Here is a 17779-nt window from a genome sequence, read left to right as displayed (position 1 = left end):
TGAATTGACTGTGATGCATACTTCCCCTGTAGAAATGATTCTAAACCTTGCGCTGTCCTGTGCCATCCTCAGCATCTCAGAAAAACTCAAACCCATAAGTACAGTCACCGAGTCAATCCCACTCTCTGAGGGCTTCTACTTCATGGATCCTTTACTGTTCCCAGCATATCTTTTTCCAAGGACAGGTCCCTCCTGATAATATGCCTGAAGTGTATGAGAACAAGTTTCATCATCCTTGCCTTTGAGAAGCACCTTGGTTGCACATCCTTCAAGACAGATGTGTTCTTTTGGCAGTCCATGATATATTCAATCCTCTTCTCCAACACCACAACCCAAAGACATCCATTCTTACTCTGTCATCCTTATTGATTGCTCAACTTGAGAAACAATTAAAAATACAAGACTTACATCCGGCAATCTTAAATCTTTAAACTCATATCTTTGCTCTTTGGTACTAGGAGAGGTTCTTGACATCGGGGTTATTCTTTCAATGTGAAGTGTCTTGATTTCTTGGCTGCTGCTGCCATGAGTGTGGATTGTGGATCTGAGTGAAGTAATATCCGTGACAACGTCAGTCCTTTCTCCGTCTGTCATGAGGCGGTCTGTGGGGCCGCGATGAGGATTTGGAGGTTTTTGCTGAGATACAACACATATTGAAAACTATACTCCTTAAACTTCCCCAATTACCCTTTACTTTCTGCAAGCAACCTATTAATGATCAAATAATCACTGTGCATAAAAAGTACTTTCTTAAAGTGTTTAAAATGTATACCGCTCACATCTCATCCCACCTCATTGTTGCTTCCGTAACTCTGGGACGGTAATGTCCTAGGCGAGCTGATGAATAGGCTACTTTTTAATCCCACCATCTCTCTTCTCTCAGTGCTCCCACTTCTGCCAGCACTATTTCTCATCACGCTTTCCAAATACCTCCAACCATCTTCCAATGTACTTCTAACACCCCTTTCAACGGAGGTCCCCTGATAAAGGCAGAATCTGTGAGCAAAAGAATCTCAAGAGTATCATATACAGCTTATACACCAAGAAGAAGTCAAAGTATATCAGAAATGGCACCAATGAGAAGTAGGTTCAAGTCACTCCCAGGCCACTTCCGAATGGGGAAACTACTGAATTATGGGAACTCTACAAATTCTCCTGACGAAATCCTTGACAATCTTGGGAATTTAAACCAAAATGACGATGACAGAATAAATCTTTATTCACACAACTGGAAGGAATTTTGAGATCATTTTTATTTGCAGTTCAGCATAGCAAAACCTAAAGCATCCAATTCAAATGCTCACTTTCAAATTCATGGTTGGTGACACTATAGCATTAATCTGGGCAGCTGCTCTCTTTCTATACTGGTGTGTCGCTTGGTGGTCATGGTGTTTGTGGTCATGGGGTGGGAAGTGGGAGCCTAAAGAAAGTTATTTATCCTTGAATGAAACTGTTTCTCTGGATTATAGCCAGGCTGCTTTGTTGGATCTGTTTTAAAGCAAGCAACAGAGTCTGAAGAGCCCCATACTGGCCGTCACAGGCTTGCGAACACTGAGTAAAGAGCTCTTAAGGGTCTTATGCCTATAAAATTAAGTTGCTATGGTTTCAACAAAAAGATGTGGTATTTTCAAATGAATGAAAATAGAAGTACAGTCTGATCAAAGGAGCTCAAAATCACTCCAGGTAGTCAACTCCAGAATGATCTAGAAGTCCATCCAAAAATCAAACCTAAGTCACTGCTGTCAAGTTGAGTCAGATGCATAAACACCTTCCACTGGCTTTCTGAGGCTGTAAAACTTTTTGAAAGGATACTGCCATATATCTCCTGCAGAGCAGCCAGTGAACTTGAACTACCAACCTTGGGTTTGGCAGCTCGTCATGTAAAGTACAGCACCGCCAGGTTTGATCACCAGGTTTCAGATCTAATACTTTGCTCACTGGGGTGGGCTACCTTATCTATCAAACATGGCTACCCTCAAACTTCATAAGCATACACGAGAAGCATAGATCTAATATTGCTGGATCATTTTTATAAGGCATTTGTCTAAAAATCAGTAGACCAGTAAAGAAAGAGATGAAAAAGAAAATTAATCCTATTCATTCCCAGGCTGTGAAGTCATGCCTTGACTTTTGTCCTCCTCTTTCTTCAGGGGAAAATACTTTTGAAAACAGTCAGGCCTGCACTAATACCTTCTCCAAAGACAGACCAATTTTCTTGCTAGAAGTGTAGGGACAGGTAAAATATTACATCAACAGCAAGCAATAGTGACACATATTTCAACCTTTTGTGCCTAATTGAGTCGGTTTCTTTAGGAAAGTCAGTCGGGCACAGTTAGGCACTCAATGACAGAAAGCTGTTAGTTTTGATTAAGGCCTTCCGGTGGCACAGCAGATTAGGTGCTGGGCTGCTACCTGAAAGGTCAACAACAGTTTGAACACAGCAGCCGTTCTGTGGGAGAAAGATAATGCAGTCTCCTCTCAACAATATTCACAGACTTAGAAACCCATGAAGGACTACCATGAGTTGGAATTGGCTCAACAAAAGTATCCTTTTCACTGGTTCCTTTTTTCACGTGCATGACTTTTTCTGAGATATGTTTTAGATACAGGGCTTAGGAAACCTCTGGAGAGCCTATGGGAGAGAACGATCAGGAACACCACTCCCAGACTGCTCTCCGTAGTGTCTCCTGATCCCTTCTTGTAAGTCAAACCAGGGAACCTCCACCAATTCCTACACTGAAAAACTAAACACACTGCCATTGAATTGATTTCAACTCACAGTGAACTTATGTATTACAAAGTCAAACTGCTCGACAGAACTTTTTTCACCCTATAATCTCACAGAAATGTATCACCAGACTTCATTCTGTGGCTTCACTGGGTGACCTTGAACCATCAACCTTTAGGTTAGTAGTTGATTTTGTTGTTCTTACGTACTGTCAAGTGGGAACCGTCTCATGGCTGACCTCATGGTTTTCAGGGGCAGCAGATTCCATAGTTTGAGATTGCCCAGCTTTCTCTCACGTAGCAGCTGGTGGATTCGAACTGTGTGCCTTTGGGTTAGCAGCACAATCCCTGACCACTAAGCCACCAATGCTCCCTTTAGTAGAGGAGCACCATTCAGGCCGGCTACTCAGGGACGGGCCAAATCAGCACTGGCGGTCCAGGGCAAGGACCTACATTTTCAACATGTTCCTCAGGTCATTCTCTTATCTGCAAGAGTTGGACAACTATTACAATGCAAGTGTTTTCTGTACCTTCTCACACATTTAACACTAGGTCATAAAAGAGAACATTTGAAGAAATGTCGCAGAAGTTTCAAAGACCCTCCTCAAACACACACTACCTCCAGCAAACATCTTATTATCCACATTTTAATTTCTATTTTCATCCCAGAAACATTTCTCATTTGTAGGCTCATATATATGCTTATACACATCTGTGAGACCCCTAAAATATGTCAAAATTTGCATGTATGTACATGGATGCATTTGTGCAGGGAATGGGACTAGTGGTTGCAAAATCCCCATGGGGTCGTGTAAACCAAATCATACTTGGATTTGCAAAATTAGAAGAAAACTGCCACTCAGAAGTATTGATTTGTTTTCAACAAGTCTTTGGGGGTGCCTTGAAACATAACAAAACACAAGGCGTAGCAGTTAAACTCTTGTTAAATGGCCCTATCTGTCTGCATGTCAGTTCTTTACAATTAAGCATACGTGCACTAATTTGAATTAAGTATGCCTGTGTTGTAGCCTCCCCCATGCAATTTGCCTTAACAAACAGAAGACAAAAGAATAGGACTGTCTGGGCTGCTTTTCTCAGCATCACTCACCTCTGAGGAACATAGGTGTCTTTGCTTCTGCAGAATAAATTAAGTCTAACTTCTTCTCTGATGAGAGTCACAGATTCATTTCATAGCAGGTGCAGAAAGAAATCTTTGAAACTCCAGACAGATTCAGGATAAAGAAGGACCCCAGGGCACAAAGCAGATGCTAGAAGTAATCATGGAGACAGAAATTTTAATCAGTTCTTCTGTTTTTCAGAGACAATTCTGTTCCCTAGATTAATAGGGAGCTGCTGAATTGCCCAGGTGTGGTGACATACTGCCCTACCCTCCGAACCTTGGGAAGATGTGAATCTGGCATTACTTCCGTTTTAATAGTTGCAAGTCATTGAGGGGCAAAGAACTCTTGCTTGTGTTTGGGATTTGTTTTGTTTTGTTGTTTGTTTGTTTGTTTGTTTTAAAATAATAGTCCTTATTGGCATATAATCTGTAAGATGTTGAGTAAGTATAAGTGGATTTTTTTGGTGGGGAAAGAGGAAAAATATGTTAAAATTGCCAAAATGGTTCTGTTTTTTTCCTTATTCTTCAATACAGTTAAAAGAAATATGTGTGTTTGTATAATTCATAACGTTTAAGAATCTTACATGAAAACACATAAAATTATTTCCATTTGATCAGTATTCAGTCACTTCTTTTCCTTACTAAGTTCAAGTACAGCTAAACATTTTGGACGATCTGAACTTCTTTCTAATGGTTTATTAGGTAACTGCTGAGCTTCACTTCCTGCCTTTGTGTCATTCCACATTTTAAACGTGGCTTGAACTTAGTAATTTCTTCCCAACTCATGTTATTGTTGTAAGGTACCATTGAATCAATTTCCAACTGATACCAACTCCATGTGATAGATGGACCAGGACCACTAAATGGGATTTTCTAGGATGCAATCTCAGTAGACAGAGTATTGGGGGAGAGCAGCTTAGTGTCCACTTGTTAACAGTTGACTGTGTTTGGAACCACCAGCTGCTCCACAGGGGAACGTCTACTTCTGTGAAGAGTCACAGTATGGGGAATTCTTTGGGACAAGTCCACTTTGCCCTACAGGGTAGCTGTGAGTCAGAATCAACTCCAAGAAACAGGTTTGGCTGGTTTGGGAAAAACTTTAAGAATAGATCTTGGGTTTTTCCTCTCACAGAACCAGTGGATGTGTTCAAGCTACCAATTTCTTGGTTATCAGCCAGAAGCTTAACCAATGCACCACAAAAGCGATTCTACAGGGAGCTCTGGTGGCCTAGTGGAAAGAAGCTGCAATGCAATCCCGGAGTTACATGGTTCGAATCCACCAGATGCTCTGCTGGGGAAGGAGGGGCAATCTCCTCCTGTACCAGTCAGATTCAATTTGACGATACACACACACAAAAAGAATAAAATAATATAATAAAAAGTTCTTCTACTTAATTTATTGTTGTTGTCAGTAGATGCCATGAAAGCACCTTGAAAATAGCAAAGCGATGTCACACTGGAGATTATGTCCCAACCACTGTGACTGCTAGCTCTTTCTCCAGTCTCACTCCACCTTTACCTCTCCACCATCTTTCACAGAGATGCAAACTGCCATATTGTGAGAAGCATTAGAGGTGCATGTGCCAAGAAACAAGCAAGTAATAAATGCTAAAGATAATGTGGTGAGATAGGAACTCTTACACACTGTTGGTGGGATTGGAAAATGGTACAACTACTCTGGAAGGCAGTTTGACCTTTTTTCGCAAAAAGCTGAATGTAGAAATCCCATGTTGTTGATGTTGTTATGTGCCATCAAGTCACTTGCGACTCATAGCAACCCTGTGTACAAGAGCTCTAAACCCTGCTCTATCCTGTGCCAACCTCACGGTCCCTGATACACCTACTCCCACGACTCCAGTCACTGAATCGATCGATATGACCCAACTATTCTTCTGCTTGGAATATACCCCAGGAAAATTAGAACTGAGGCACAAAAGGAGATTTGTACATAAATGTTCATAGCAGCATTATTCACCATTGCAAGAACATGGAAACAGCCCCGATGTCCAACCACAGTCAAATGTATTGAGATGTTATCATACTTTCACACAATGGAATACTAAGCAGCACACAGGAGCAATGATTTTGCAAATCACTATTTAACCTGGGAGGGACTGGAGAGCAATATGCTAAGTGAACTAGCTCAGTCCCATAAGGACAAATACTGTACAAGACCATTACTGTAGAAATAGGAAGATAACTAGTAAAACATGTTTAAGAATCTAAAGGGGAGGGAAGATAGGAGCATAGGGGTGAGGATGGGAAGAGGGGTAACTATAGAGTCATACAATTGGATGGGTAGAGCAAGGGGTGGGAAAAGAAAATGGGAAGGATTTGGTGTGAAAAACAATATATATAAACTTTGTAAGTACACTAATATAAAATGAGAATTTTATTTTAAAAAAAAAAGACTAGAGAACAACCCTCACTGAATGGGCTTCTTCTTATCACATGTCCTTGAGTCCACGACAACTCATAACGACCCTGTGAGCAAAAGAGCAGTCCTGCTCTATCCTTCGCCATCCTCAGGAGTTCCAGCACGCTCTGGCCCACTGTTATGGTCACGGTGTCAATCATTCTGGTGGGGGCTGTACTCACTTTCCCTGAGCCTCCGTCCTTCCCAGGGTATCTTTTTCCCAGGACTGGCTTCTCCTGACACCATGCCCACAGTATATGAGATGAAGCTTCACCATTCTGGTTGCAATGACTCCAAGACCATTTTGCTTGTTCTTTAGGTAGTTAATGTAATTTTCAGTACTCTCTTCCGACAACATAATTCAAAGGCATTGATGACTCTTCAATCTTACTTATTCAATGAGTAATTTGCATAATTTGCAAGCTGGAGTGGCTTCCACTTCCTAAATAACATCACTCCCGAAACCCTATGAACTTTGATAAATATCAAGAGTTGTAGAGGGGCTTCAAGCCTTTTGTTCATAGGGTTGCTATGAGTCGTGCTCAACTAGAAGGCAATCAACAACAACAATTTGCATATGCATATGAAGGAAATGAAAATTGTTGTTGTTATGTGCTGTTGAGTTGTTTGCAACTCATAGAGACCCTAGGTACAACAGCCCTAAACCCTGCTCTATCCTGTGCAAACATTATTGTCTCTCACTCACCTACCCCTGTTACCTCAGAGACTGAATCAATCTCATCGTGGTTCTTCCTCTCCTGCTCTGTCCCTCCACCCTCCCAAGAATGACGTCCCTCTCCAAGGACTGGTTCCTCCTTACAACATGTCCAAAGTATGTCAGATGAAGCTTCAGAATCCGTGCCTCTGAAGAGCTTTGCTTCACCCTCTCTAGGATAAACCTGATTGTCCTCCTAGCAGTCCATGGTATATTCAATAGTCTTCTCCAGCACCACAGCTCAAAGGCATCAATTCCCTTTCTGCTATCATCCCTAGTCATTGTTCAGCTCTCTGATGCATAGCAAGCAATTGTGAAGACTATGGATCAAACACACCTTAGTCTCCAGACTGATGTTGTTGCTCTTCAGTACTCTGATCAGGTCCCTGGCAACTGACTTTCCCAATGCAATTCATGTCTTGATTTCCTGTCTGCTGGTACCAAAAGTGTTGATTGTGGAGCCAAGCAAACTAAAGCTGTGCACAATCTCAATCACTTCATCATCCATACTGACGCTGCCAATTGGCCCAGTGGTAAGAATCTTTCTTTTCTTGATGTTGAGCTTCAATCCATAGTGAAGGCTGCAGTCCTTGATCTTCTTCAGCAAGTGCTTCACGTCCTCCTCAGTTTCAGCAAGCAGGGTTGTGTCAACTGCAGCAACACAGATTGTTGGTGAATCTTCCACCAATCCTGATGCCACATTCCTTCTCATACAGCCCAGCCTCCTGGATGATCTGTTCTGCATATAGGCTGAAAAGGTATGGAGACAGAATACATCCCTGCCATATACCCTTCCAAATTTTGAACCATGCAGTGTCTCCTTGCTCTGTTCTGACAACTGCCTCCTAGTCCAAAGTATAGGTTTCACATAAGCACAATCAAATGTTCTGGGATTCCCATTCTTCTCAGAGCCAGCCACAGTTTGTTGTGATCCAGTCAAACACCTTTACATCGTCAATGAAACACAGAAAGACATTCCTCTGGTACTGTTTTCAGCCAAGATCCATCGAACATTAGCTATAATATCCCTAATACCATGGTTTCTTCTAAACCGAGCCTGCACATCTATCTAGCAGTTCTCTGTTGATTTGATGCTTTGGTCATTTTTTTTATAATCTCCAGCAGAATTTTGTTTGCAGGTGATATTAATGATATTGTTTGATAATTTCTGTACTCTTGCCTGTCAGGTCACCTTTCTTTGGAATGGCAACAAATATAGATCTCTTCCAGTCAATTGGCCAAGTGGTCCTCCTCCAGATTTCTTGACACAATTGAACATACCATGACTTTTATCAGGTTCACCTTAGTCTTTTGACAGACACCCCTGATCTTCGTTGTTGTTGTTAGGTGCTGTCAAGTCAGGTATGACTTATAGTGACCCTGTGAACAACAGATCAGAGCCTTACCTTATTCTTTGCCATCCTCGCTTGAAGAGGTCCTTAGCACCGATTTTCCCCAAGACTACACCTCTTCTCATTTCCTGACCACTGTTATCACAAGTGTTGACTGTGGATCCAAGTAAAATGAAATCCTTGACCACTTCACGTTCCTCCACCTATCATGATGTTTCCTTTGCTCCGGTATGAGGAATATTTTTTTTTAACTTGAGATGTAACCTGTAATGAAAGCAGTCTTTGATCTACTTCAGTGAGTGGTTCAAGTCTTCTTCATTTTGCACAAGCAAGGTTGGGTCATGTTCATAATGCAGGTTGTTGATGAGTCTTCCTTCTATTTGATGCCACATTATTCTTCACATAGTCCAGCTTCTCCAGTCATTTGCTTAGAATACTGATTGAATAGGTATAGAAAAAAAGATACAACCCTGACACATAACTTTCTTGATTTTAAAACTCTCATTATTCCTTTGTTTTGTTTGTCCAACTGCTCTTTTTTCTATGTATCAATTTTGCATAAACAGAGGTAAGCCCCTCTCAGCATCTCGATTCAACAGAGTCCTAAAGCCAACAGACCCAGGAACACTATGTCCTGATTCCTGACCTACACAAACTGTGAGATAAAGCTTTTACTTAAAGTCACTAAGTTTGAGAATATTTTCTTATGCAACAGTAAAAAATAACACAGATGGAAAGAAGTAATAATCTACCCACATGAAAAAGAGAGAACTTTGTTTTTCTGGAAAGAAACAATCTATTAAAACTAATTATATAAATCTGTGGTTTTCATAAACAGAATTATCATAATCATAATCAAATTTCATAATAAAAATTACCTAGAGTGGTTGACTTGGAAAGAATGAAATGAGCTTATGAAAGCAGTGGAACAGTTTTCTAAAACACTACTTTCAAAACTTCCTTAGGCTCTTGAACATAAAAAGATCATGATTTAAATGTTTTTAAACTGTTAATAAGTACCCAATTCTATGTACCATAACAGATAGTGAGAGATTAAGGTTTATGACAATTTCAGCTTCCTCACTCCCACAATCAACACTCTTGACAGCAAAAGTCAAGAAATCAAAAGATGAATTACATTGGGGAAATCTGCTGTCAGGGACCTCTCCAAAGTGCTAAAGAGCAATGATGCCAGTCTAAGCGACTAAGGTGTGCCTCATTCAGTTCACGGTCTTTGCAATTACTTGCTATATGCATCAGAGAGTTGGACAATGACTAGGGATGACAGAACAAGAATAGAAGCATTTAAGTTGTGGTGCTGGAGAAGAGTATTAAGCATACCATAGACCACCAAGAGGGGGTGAAACCAGGCTGCTCCTTGGAGGAAGGATTTTGAAGCTCCATCTCACATTGTTTGGGCATGTTACCAGGATGGACCAGGTCCAATCCATCATGCCTGGAAAGGTGAAGGGAGAGCGCCAGAGAGGAAGAACCTGGATAAGATGGATTGACACAGTAACTGGGGAAATGGGTGTAGACGTGTCAGAGTCAGTGAGACCGACTCAGGATAGGGCAGGCTTCAGAGTTGTTATACACAGGGTCACTATGAGTCACAGGCAACTCAATGGCAGATAACAACAATTCTGTGAAAGATGCTTTACATAGATAACCCTACTGGGTCTTTCCATTTACTCTGATGGTTACATGGAAAGATGTTATTTTTGTGAACAACTGAGAAAATTGATGTAAAACAGAGTTCCACAACTTCCCCAGATCACAGAGTTAGAATTTAAATCCAGATTTTTCTGAAGGTCAAATCCATCTCTTGAACCCTGAAGAGCCTTAGTTAGGACCAGAGCAAATCAATAGGGATCATCATGTTTTCTATAAATCACACATACATTATTCGGTTATATTCGTATTATTCAACTAGCATGGCAGTGTTGCAAACCACAACCCCTCCCCATGTGCATTAATTTCCTATGAGGATTATGTGCATTATATGCATATAAAGGCAAAAACACCGTATATAGAGCTTTAGTCTTCAAATCTGTTCAATAATAATGGATAAAACTCTTTTTATAAAATGCAACAATTCCTAATGCTAGTAAATTAGCCTTTTATCCCCTTAGTACTCTGAGTGTCAATTGATACAATTACAAAAGTCACAAGAAATAAAAAAGAGCCCAGAATATTGAAGAAAATTTGGGAAAAGTCAAATTTAGAGGACTTAAATTAACTCTATGAAGACTTACTTCACATTAACAGGCATTGGACTTAGGTTAATCTTGTAATAATTAAGATACTGCGGTATTGATATGACACAGAAAATGGATCATGCAGAATGCTAAAACAGAGTCTTAGAAAAACAACAGAGATTTTACAATGTCTCAGTGGGGAAAGAATTACTTGCCAATAAATGTTGAACAAACTTGCCATTCATGTGGAAAAATACATATACCCTGCACAAAAATAAGTTATATAAAATATCCTTAAATATAAAAGGCAAGACAATGCATGTTCTAAGGTATGTCATTACTGTAGTTAAGTGCCTTGGAGTCTTTTCTAGCTCTTTGGGAATGAAGCCCGTCTAGTCCTACATCCCCAGAATCATTGCTTTGTTTGAGTTCATTGATGCCACAATTGTGTCAACCCAAACAGTTGAGAGACTTCTTCTTTTGCGCTGAATTTCTACGTTACCATCCATGATATCCTTTTCAGAGAGTGACTTCTCCTTATCAGGTGTTCAAGGGACATAAGATGAAATCTCACCATCTTCATTCTTAGGGAACATTTTGGCAGTACTTTTTCCAAGACAACTTGTTTTTCTTCTGTTAACCCATGGTATTTATCATTTTTGTCATCACCATAGTTCTAAGGCATTAATTCTTCCTCAGTCTTCCTCATTTATTGTACAAATTTTGCATACATATAAGGCAGTTGAAAATACTATGGTGTGGTACAGGTACATCTTAGCCCTCGAAGTGATAGCTTTGCTTTTTAACAATTCAGAATCTCTAAATAGTAACAAGAAGTACTAACTAGAATACTGGTTATTTGGACTATATTAAACTCAAGGCATTGCTTTACAACATTAAGACTTTTGTTGATAGTGAAACGGTAAGTCGGAATGGGAGAATATCATTTGCTGCATAGATTTATGACAAAGGACTCCTGTTTGGGCTATGTAAATAATAATACAACAAAAAGGAAAAAACTTTGTACACATTAAATTGTGAAAAGACTTGAACAGGTACTTCTAAAAGGAAGATACAATTGGAAGGCATAGATTCTTCTTCTGTCCTTCTTAGTCATTGTCCAGCTCTCTGAAGCATAGTAAGTAAGTGCAAAGATCATGGCCTGGACCAGGAGCACCTTAGTCTCTGTACTGACACTCTTGCTTGTCAGTACTCTGGAGAGGTCCCTGGCAGTAGATTTTCCAGTGCAATTTGTCTTTTGATTTCCTGACTGCCGGTGTGAAGAGAGTTAACTCAATCTCTTTGACAGCCATTATGATTCTTCTAATTGGCTGGTGAAAATATTTAACTTCTTGATGTTGAGCTTCAATCCATATAGAAGACTGTAATTCTTGACTTTCTGCAGTAAGCACTTCAAGTCTTCAGTTTCAGCAAACAAGGTTGTGTCGTCTGCATAATGTAGGTTGTTGATGTCACATTCATCCTCTTAAAGTTCTGCTTCCCAAATAATCTGTTCTGCATATAGACTGAAAAGGTATGGAGAAAAGACACATCCCTGGCACACTCCTTTCTTTATTTTGAACCATGCAGTGTTTCCCTCCTCTGTCCTAAGGACTGCTTCCTGGTCCAAGTACAGGTTTCTCATAAGCACAATCAAATATTCTGGGACTCCCATTTTCCTCAAGGTTAGCCACAATTTGTTGTGATCCACACAGTCAAATGCCATTGCATAGTCAATGAAACACAGACATTCCTCTGGTACTCTCTGCTTTCTGCCAAGATCCGTCTGATAGTGACAATAATGTCTCTAGTGCCACGACTTCTTCTAAACCCAGATTGTATTTCTGGCAGTTCTCGGTCAATGTGCATAAGATATCCAATACTCTTTTCAACACCACAATTCAAAGGCACTGACTATTCTTTTGTCATCCTTATTCATTGCCTGACTTTCAGATAGAAAGTAACTGAAAAGACCAACAGCTAGTAAAACAGAAGGAGAGTTAAAAACAGAAAGACCCTCAATGAAATGGACTGATACAATAGTGGTTAACAATAGGCTCCAATGCAGCCTTGATTGTCAGGATGGTACAGAAACAGCCAATGTTTCATTTTGTTGTACATTGGACCCTACAAGTTGGATCCAACTTGATGGTACCTAACAACTTCTCCACAAATAACTAGCTATGGGCCTTACACACAAAGCATTCCCTATTTCAGAAAACATCCCACTCTGAAAGGGTACCTGACACCATCTGTGTCTAAGAGGTCTATAGGTCAAGTCACTCTGAAAGGGTATGTGACACCATCTGTCTCTAAGAAGTCTATTAGTCAAGTCATTACCTAGAGATGTTCTTCATGTTGAAGGATGGAGCCCACTTCCACACATGTAAACACACACGGAATCTCCATCAGCTGGGATTTACCTGATGCCAACTCAGTGTGTGTCGGAGGAGTGATCCCGCTCTCTAATTTGCACATCCTATACTCTGACCTTCCTAAATTTTTGCTCCACTCAATGACTAAAAAACAAAGAAACTAGAACATCTATTTTGTTTCATAGTGAATGAGTCAGCCCCTACTAATATCACTGTGTTAGCTCGTGAATTCAATCTAATCTGAATTAGTAGAAATATTCAAACAGTTTTATACCTGTCAGTTCTTAAAGTTAAAATGCAAACAAAACAGCAACACAAGAGAAGTAGGCAGCTAGCTGTATGAAGCCCAGCTCTTGAGTAACCCCATTGCAAGCCTGTCTCCTTCCATCAGCAGACTCATCTCTCAGGCCCTCCTTGTGCTCTCTAGTCTCTTCTTTTGCTCCTGGGTTTATCCTCCACTCTCTGCTCTCCATACTCATTACCAACTATCCCTGGGGTTTGCTGAACAACTCACACCTGCCTCTGGGGCTACTCTCCTCCTACGATTTAAACCCAAAGGTTTTGGTGTAAAGCCTACACTCTTTAAAATTAATAAAATGACCTCTTGATTTATCATTCAATTCAAATGATAACAGAGTAAAGAGTACAATTTATTAATACAGTGAAGTACGTAGGTAAGCCTTGGGTCAGAATCCACTCGGGCAATTCGTTACTGATGCGAATCAAGATGACCAACACAATTTATGATTGGCTGCTACTGAAAAGTTTGAAACTCAGAGCCACTGGGTGGCTCTGTAGAAGAAAAATCTGTCACTCTACTTTCCTAACAAGTGTTGTTGTTGTTGTTGTTATGTGCCATTGAGTCAACTGTGACTCATAGCAACCCTATGCACAACAGCTCTAACCCCTGCTCTATACTGAACCAATCTCACTGTCTCTGACATACTTGCCCCCACTGCCCCGGTAACTGTGTCAATCCATCTCACCCAGAGTCTTTCTCTCCAGCAGATCCTAACAATTACAGCTATGAAAGCTCCATGGGGCAGTTCTCTCTGTACCACACAGGGCACCCAGGATTCGGGTCTACTTAGGAGCAACCACCAACAATCAAGCAAGCCAAGATTTCTCTGGTCAATAAAACTATTCATCATCCTTCACAAACAGCCACTCCACGTTCTAGTTCCAGGCATGTGGCCACCACCTTTAGGGTTGATATTCTTTAATTCTACATTGTGATAAACTTTATAAGCAACATAAAACTTTTCAGTGTTTGTTTGGGTTTACATGTCCTTTTATTGAGATTGGTCTTTCCTGATGAAATATCCAAAGGATGTGAGTTAGAATCTCACTACCTTTACTTCTACATAATAACTTCAACAACAAGTCATGAGAAAATAAATTACAGAGAGAGGCTATTTGGGAAGATATATGGACACTATCCTGAAAGAAAGGGAAGTCTAAAGAAAAGGTTGATATGTTGAATAAGGTTGATATGTTGCCTAATTTAAAAATTCAAAACATACTGCTAAGCCTAGAAATGGAAAATGAAAATAAGAAAGAAAAATGGGTTCTAAATGGAATCTATAGTAACCATGCAGACAGCATGGGATATGTCAACAAAGAATGATGATCGAGAGTTTCGACAAAGCATGCTACCAAACACCATTACGATTGGACTCAAAGGATGATGAACTAAAGAGAAAATTATGCAGAGAAAAATCTCAACCCCATAATTTATCATAAATAGCTGCAAGTCAAAGAGGAGAAAGGTCAAAATATCATTTCAATTTCAAAACAGCTTTGCCAAATGAAAAACAACAACAACAAAATGTTCTATTAAATCCATTTCGTAAGCATGAAAATTCTGGAAAACATTTTCTTTGTTCAATTAAATAGCAGGCTGTTTATCACTATCATGAACTTCACCTCCAACACACACATACAAAACGTGAACGTCCTTCAGGAAATAGAATGCACCACTTAGTTGGAGCATATGACAAGGACATACAGCTCCCTACACTCATCATTGGTCATTCACTGAAAGTCAGTCAGTACCCTTGTTGGACAGTATTCTGCAGACACACCCAAGTGCTCAGAGACAGCATTCCCACAGTGTCGCACGAACTTGCCTTTCACTAAACACATCCCCCACAACACACGCTGCACTGGAAATGAGTGACTTTGTGTGTGACTCACCAGTACTTAAGGTCATTGGTGGAAATATCAAACGAACAAGACTCGCATCCTACAAAAGAGGACACAGCCACCAGCAAGGGCATTCAGAAGGGGAAGGCACATTTATAAGGATGTGTTCAGCCAAAGTCACAAGAAGACTTAGACCCAACAGGCTTTCAGAAAGTGGGAAGTTTGTCCATGTCAAGTAATGAACTAGAGGAGGGCATTTTTAGGTAAGTTCATCTGTGGCTTATTTATAGCATCACGACCTGAGCAAGGTCTTTACTCCGCTGACAGAAATGCACCAACAACTCACAGTAGCTTCCATCACGGTCCTATGGAATGTGGTTACTCCTGCTCTGAGCACCTTATCCATGGAGACATGGCAAGATTCAGTGGAGGAGACGGAGTGAATATCCCTATCTGCACGAGCTTTAAAGACAGGAATCCTTCACTGGAAATCCTCCAGCCTACTGCCCCTACATTCCAGCTGCCAATTCTGAGTCACAGTCCTCTCTCTAAAGCCATCAGTGGAATGGGTAAGGGATCTATTTAGATGTTCAAGTTGTACAGCTGAGCTACAATAGAAAATCCAGAGACACCCAGTCTGGAAGGGGGACAGCCTATTGGCAAGCAGCACTATCTACATTATTCCTTGTAGAATATAGGCTTCCTCTTCCTCTTTTTTGGTAAGAGCCCTGGTTTGCAGCTGATAACTGAGAGACCAGTAGTACAAACCCACCAAGTGAATCATAGGAGAAAAATGTATCAGTCGGACCCTATAAAAATTACAGTCTCAAAACCCTATAGAGTAATTCTACTCTGTCTTGTTGGATCCCCGTTAAGTTGGAATTGACTTGATGACAACAAATTTCCTTTTATTCAATTAAAGTCACCCTTCCCATGAAGAGAAAGGAAATACACAAAAGGGATTGATTAGACATTGCAATTATTTGATTACATTAATCAATGACAATTATGTTATAAAGAGAAATGTTTATGAATTATTACATGAACAACCATATGATTTGTAAACATTCACTCAAATGCAAACACAAGTAAATTAAATTAACATTAAGCATTGGGTAAAAGCACCATCAATCAAGTCACCCTCCCCCCAGTGTGTGTCTGGGGGTTTCCAGGTAGACAGAAGAGTGGCTACAAAATGCTTGGGATGCAGTCAGCAGTATCAGCACCTTGTGGCAGTGATCACATTTAATTAAATTATGCAAATCCTCCCCCAAATGGCTGGTGCTCTTGTTCCTTTCACAAGTGGATGAAATGAACAAATAAATTATAAGACTTCTTGTATTCTCTTCCTTGGGAACGGTCTCATGCCCCTTGCCAGCAAACTCACGAGAGTAGACCAAAAAACACTGGCTTGCATAGAATTTCAGCAAGACTGTTTTTGTTAGGTGTCACTGAGTCAGCTCCAGCTCCTAGGGACCCTGTGTCCAACAGATACTAGTCCAGCCAGTCGGAACCCGAGATTTCAATTGAGTGTGCTTCTGCCAACAGAAATGGCATTCATTTTGCAGCTCTGACAGCCCCTTTACTGTAACCATTCAACTATCCACAACTATTCAAGACATGTTGGCAGAGTTGTCACTCATATCAGTTAGAGAAGAACCATCTCAGAATGCTAAAATATCTTCTATTTTCAACAAACAATTAAAGGCGGGTGAATGATAATCTGGCTCTTGAAACATTTTCTTTAAATATCTCCATTTTCATCAATCATATTAATTAATTGTAAGTTTTGAGAAAAATATTTTGATCTTGGTCTTTTCCAACTATGATATTTACAACCATGATGTGGATTGCCTAGATGAATAAAGGACACAGAGTTTACCAAAAATGCTCCTGGAATATGAAAGGCAGAGTGATACAGCGTGGCAGAACTTCACAGATGCAGTAAGGTTAGAGAATTTTCAGGTGGTCGAGGCTAATCATCAGAACCAGTTGCTGTGAGTGATTCTTGCTCACAGAGGCTCCATGTGCTCATGACAATCCTGTCTGTCCAGACTCTTCAAGGAAAACAGACCCCCATGCCTCTCTCCTGGGGCTTCTGGAGGATTCAAACCATCAACCTCTCAACTGGGAATGAAGTATTCAATTGTTGGCACTAGTCAAAGACACCCCCAGCTTGTCATTTGGGTCTGTAAAAGTAAAGCCGTTTCTCTGGATGGAGTCAGAAAAGATGAGGCAGAGGAAATATATCAGACAGATTTGAAGGGTGGTGTGGCTCTCTCTGAAAGCTAAGGGTGACAACCAGCAAGGTCACAACTTTAAACCCTACACCCACAAGAACTAGATTCTACAAACTTGAGCATGTCTACTTGGAGCCTGATGATAAGAACCTCGGCTGACCAACACCTTGATTTTGGCCCAGAGGGATATAGAGCAGAGCTTTATGATCACATAAATGTCTGACCTGAAATATCATGAAGTGATAAATGTTTATGGCTTTAAGTTGCTAAGTCTGTAATAATTTATTGCAGCATGCATGTCTTAAGCTAGAAAGGAAAAAATTAAGAAAGATATTGTATTGCGTACAAAGAACACCAAGATCAGCAGCCTATAGGGTAGACCTTATGCTTGAGTGTGAAGAATGGGAGGTCACACAACTATGAACCAGATGTGAGATCCTAAAGGAGCCAATATTCAAAGAGTTGTGCCAGTGTGTGTGTGTGTGTGTGTG

Source organism: Elephantulus edwardii, unplaced genomic scaffold, assembly GCF_000299155.1.
Source record: "Elephantulus edwardii isolate Elephantulus edwardi_28Jun2011 unplaced genomic scaffold, EleEdw1.0 scaffold00055, whole genome shotgun sequence".
In the NCBI taxonomy this organism is placed as follows: Eukaryota; Metazoa; Chordata; class Mammalia; order Macroscelidea; family Macroscelididae; genus Elephantulus; species Elephantulus edwardii.
This window is presented reverse-complemented; position numbering follows the sequence as displayed.